Genomic DNA, 4562 nt, shown 5'->3' with positions numbered 1-4562 from the left:
GGAAAGATTTTTAACAGGCTAATGCTATGCTCCAGATACTGTGAAATCTCCCCTGACAACACACATGGCTCCCATACGGATTAACATGCAGACATGATTGAGGGCAGTGTATCTGTACCTTTTTGTTGTTGTTGTTCTGTAAATCATCTCTCTTCCTTGCTGCTTCCCAGAGATTACATTAATCATGCTGGAGCATTTTCAGTGTTTAAACGGATTTGCACAGAAAAAAACAGTGCAATTGCAACCATTCTATAGGCAGTAGCAACACTGATTGCAAGGATGCATTGATTAAAAAAATCCCGAAGTGGCCTTCATATAAATGGTCAAGAGTTATTTTCAGTGAAAGCCCCAAACCTCATCAGGGTGGGAAACCCCTGCACTAACACCTTCTTGCTCACAGCTAGGATTTCTCTAATGGAAGCACAGCTTTACCATGGCTTTGCTCCCAGGTAATCTTGGGAGTCAGCGAGGCAACATTTGCAGAAGCTTGCAATCAGTACTGACTGATCCAAAAGGACACTGGCCCAGGCAAATGGGCAGATCCTGCCACATCCCAAACACAAGTGCAAGCACACACCATGTATCAGACCTTCTGGCACAGGGCTCTGCATCTGAAGGTTCTTCTAAGTTTCATTGGATCTTCTGGGGGACATCAGCTGGTGCAGTGTCTTGGGGCACCAGCAGCTGCTCTGAATGACTGAGTCTCCTTGTCCACCTTGGACCTGGAGCCAAGCTTGGGGTAGAGTTTTGGAGCGCTTAGTCATGTGCATTACTGGCTGCAGTGGTCAGCGGGTTTGTTGCGTCTCCTTCTGCAATGCGCTCTACACACAATAATACTTTCAGCCTATTTGGCAACAAAAGCTTGTGCAGAACATGGTGGCCTGTTTATTAGCATGGGTCTCCTGAGCTGACAGGCAATTCTGCTGTACCAAGGTGAGTGGATGCTGAGGGAGGAGTTTAAAGGGTTTACCTCTCACCTGGCTTGGCAGCTGCCTGCTGAAGGACGCCCTGCCTCCATGAGCCACCCCAGAGGGATTCTGCCTACAGGGTGTCTGCCACCAGGAGAATAACTTTGGAGTGGACTCAGAGGCTTGGGCATGCTCCAGGAGTGAATGCTGCAGTGCAGCATTGGAAGCTGCTTTGCTCAGAAGTGCCATGTTGGGGGCCTGCCCCATTTGGATGGAGTTGGAGACTCTACCACACTTTGCAGGAAGTGGCCAACATGCCCCTATTGAGCTCTCCCCAGCCCATGCCTACAGCTGCAGGTGAACCTTGCATTCCCTGTGAGAGTTACCTACCAGACTCAACAGCTGGAGCCACAACAGCAACAGGGGGAACACCTTTACAGATGCTCTCCTGTTGGATCCATCTGACCTTTGCTCTGTGATTCTCCTAGAGTAGTTAGCTAATGGATGCTTCTACTTGGACGGAAACCAAGGCATCACGCCTCTGGGGGGGAGGCAGGGGAAAGGCACTGTGATGTGTATGTTCCTGTGTGCAAGGTCTTGGGCCTCAGGAAAGGCCACAAATGTACACTCCTTTGTGTCGCTCCACATGACCCACCCATCAGAGTTTAACTTCCAGAGCACCAAATCCCATGACCTGCAAGCCACTCTTATCATACCCCTTACCCATGGCTAAATACAGACAGAGAGTGAGCACCAGGCTGCAGATAGCGATGGGCAGTGCTCCATTTGTGGGGGTCTCCCAGAACCCAAAGACTTGAGGCATGGGGAAGAGGGTGATAGGAAACAGAATGCAGCACAACACCCTGCCAAGCCCCTCCACAACCCCTTCCAGGCTGTCACCACAGAGGAAGGAGTGCACCAGCTGATGCTTCCATGCACACAACCACTGTTGTTTGTCTACTACAACTGAGTTCCAACCCCCAGGGCACAAATGGGGAGGAGGCAGATCAGACAGCCACCACACAGCAAGTTCAGCACTGAGCACAAATCCTGGAGCAGGTGCCCAAGATCATAGCATTGTTACCTTACCACCCTTAACCCACAGTGGGCACTCCTGTCCCAGGAGGGCAGGATGCTCTCCCTCCCAGTTGGATGCCTTTGATGCTGCATTAGTGAGGGCTGGAGAAGAATGGGGTAGGAAGAAAAAGTACAAGTAAAGCTTACAGATCTCATTGGGTACGTCTATTCGTGTTTTACTGCACAGTAGCTTATTTTACTGCGCATGAAAGCATCATGTAAAAAAAGTGTAATTATGCTAATGCACAGTACATAGGCTACTGTTTATTAATTGTCACTTAAAAACTGTGCACATTCGTTACTGCGCATTAAGGTAACCTAATGTGCGTTTCTTTAGTCTATCATATTGGAGGTACTAAATTTAATGCACATTAGAAAAAACACCTTAATGCACACCATAGCTTTGACAGAAGCCTGTAAATAGCCATGCAAAAATGAGGGAACAGTTGCATGCAAAACATAATGGGCAGAAACCAATGAACAGCGGGCTGTGAGAGATGAGAGGACAAGGGAAGCCCCTTTCCAACTGTTACCACCAATTAACTGCTTGGGCTTCTGCCCACTGGGAAGCCCTGTTCTAGCTCCTTCCTCATCTGTATGGAGCATGATGTTTCCTCCTTCCCCATGACAGCATGGAATGGAGGTTCTAGTACAAGGAAGCTCTGTAAAAACCTGGGCCAAAAACTAAGCATGTCAAGCGAGTATGCAGCCTGTGCGGAACAGTCCTCTTGCCTGGCGGAGTTAACTCCCAAGCAGGAGCCCTGGGAACCCTGACTTGGGAAAAACTCCACTTTCTCTCTGAAACTTGCCATGTCCCAGTACAGTCCAGGCCCTGTAATGCAAAGCATCACACTGGTTCCTTTAAAGGAGGCTTCCTCAGCGTTACACAACATATCTCCCACATCCTGTATTTTCTGTATCTATTTTCCAATATGGGGTTTGACAGCAAACACCTTAACTCACAGGATAAAGGAAGGGAAACATGCACGTACTCACAGGTATGACAATCACAAACGCTGTCCTACCGCAGCCTGCGTGCAAGTTTGTGAGGCTGGACATAGCCCCCACTGCGACTACTTTTCCTTCTCAGGCACTGTTCATGCCATGCGTCTACTGCCATGCAACCAACAACTCTATTTAAGCACTCCAAAGTCTTGTAGGAACTCCAAAGTCACCTTGTAGGAAAACCCTCAGATCCAAAGAGGAGTGTCTCCCTGTTTCCATCTTGCTGCGTAAGCAGTTCTTTCTTACAGAATCAGATACCCTTCTTGCCAATTGCTAGTCACTTTAACAATCCTCTCTTACACTGGGATCTTGTTTTTCTAAGATTCTGAGGAGCTGTATATGTTCACAATCCAAATAGTCTGAAAAAACTACTGCAGAACTGCACATCCCAAATGTAGGTGTTTTACTCATAAGACAGCATATATGGCTTGGTATTTTATTGTGCAAGTTAAAGTACAGGCACTCACCAGTAAGACGCTCCAGGAACCATTGCCAAATTCTAAAGCCCAATGTGATAGTTTAACTAAGATGCAAAGTTTCCTTTCCTTTCCCACCCCCACAGTAACATTTCAAAGTGACAAATATCTGAGCACAGAAGCAGCACTACCCACTCTGAAGCAGAGCACACTCAGTTTCTTGATATGAAGGTTTGGAAATGCATGCTACTTTTCTTTTCTTTTTTTTAACTCCCTGAGCCAGACTCCCTGCTGCACTGCATCTGCTATAAAGGAACAAATCCGAATGTACAGCACACACACACACACACCCACACACACACACACACACACACACACACACACACACACACGTTAAGACCTTTCAAGGGGGACAAACTGCCTCCCAGCAGTGCACCTACCTGGCTTTTGTGATCTGAAGGCATACAAGTCCTATTCACTTGGACGCTTGGAGTGATTTATCTGGGAATGAAGATGTGCAATTATGGGTACGGGAGGGAATCAGCTGAAAGAAACCCCCCAACCTAAGTGGCAACGATGGAGGCTTCATGGAATGCAAGAGACGGACAGTGCAAAGTGCTGGTGCACCGTGATGATGAGCAGCCCAGAAGGCTGGGTGTAGAGACAGCAGGTATTTTGTTTTCACCCCATTCCCTTTTGCTCCACAAAAAAAAGCAAGCCGATTAGTCTAGTCTCAGGCCAGGCTGAAATCCCCTCAACAAAGCGTAGGCAGGAGGAAATAAAAGCTCTTTGCTACTACTGCAGTAAAAACCTCTTGTGCTAGTCTCAGATCCTGACTCTGCACATTTTGCTCCACTAGCCAATATACAGTAACTGTACTGACAAGTGCTGCAGACTTTGGATCATAACATGGACCTGCTTCATTAGTCTGCTGTTAATGCACCAGTGCTGGGGTGTTGGCATGGGAAGAGACTATTTTTAACTGTGTAAGTGCTGAAACACAGCAATACCACAGATGCAGGAAAATGCAGTTTCCTCCCTCGGTGTCACACAGACCGATTTCATAACCATCTTTCCGTTGCACTGTCACCCACAGGGTGCAGCACTTCTAGGATTTGGCTCTGCACAGCCATAGATACTAGCAGAGCAAATTTAT

The 4562-nt window shown here is 47.5% G+C and overlaps 1 protein-coding gene across 9 annotated transcripts in view; it reads right to left on the bottom strand.

Moving 5' to 3' along the window:
- The window catches only part of KCNAB2 (potassium voltage-gated channel subfamily A regulatory beta subunit 2), an 86450-nt gene extending 82219 nt beyond the window's left edge, over nt 1-4231 (bottom strand). For 5 of the 9 annotated variants that reach the window (XM_025206387.1, XM_025206390.1, XM_025206389.1 and 2 more), the window contains exon 1: nt 3847-4231. The gene's annotated coding sequence lies outside the window, so the exon portion shown is untranslated. Of the gene's footprint in view, nt 1-2981; nt 3364-3846 lie in introns of those variants that run through there. The other 4 variants (XM_025206388.1, XM_014520791.2, XM_025206392.1 and 1 more) reach the window with 2 other exon arrangements.
- Between the last annotated feature and the right edge of the window lie 331 nt (nt 4232-4562).

The sequence above is a fragment of the Alligator sinensis genome, unplaced genomic scaffold (assembly GCF_000455745.1).
Source record: "Alligator sinensis unplaced genomic scaffold, ASM45574v1 scaffold322_1, whole genome shotgun sequence".
Taxonomy (NCBI): domain Eukaryota; kingdom Metazoa; phylum Chordata; order Crocodylia; family Alligatoridae; genus Alligator; species Alligator sinensis.
The sequence above is the reverse complement of the archived record's forward strand: the minus strand, read 5'-3'. Positions and strand labels throughout refer to the sequence as shown.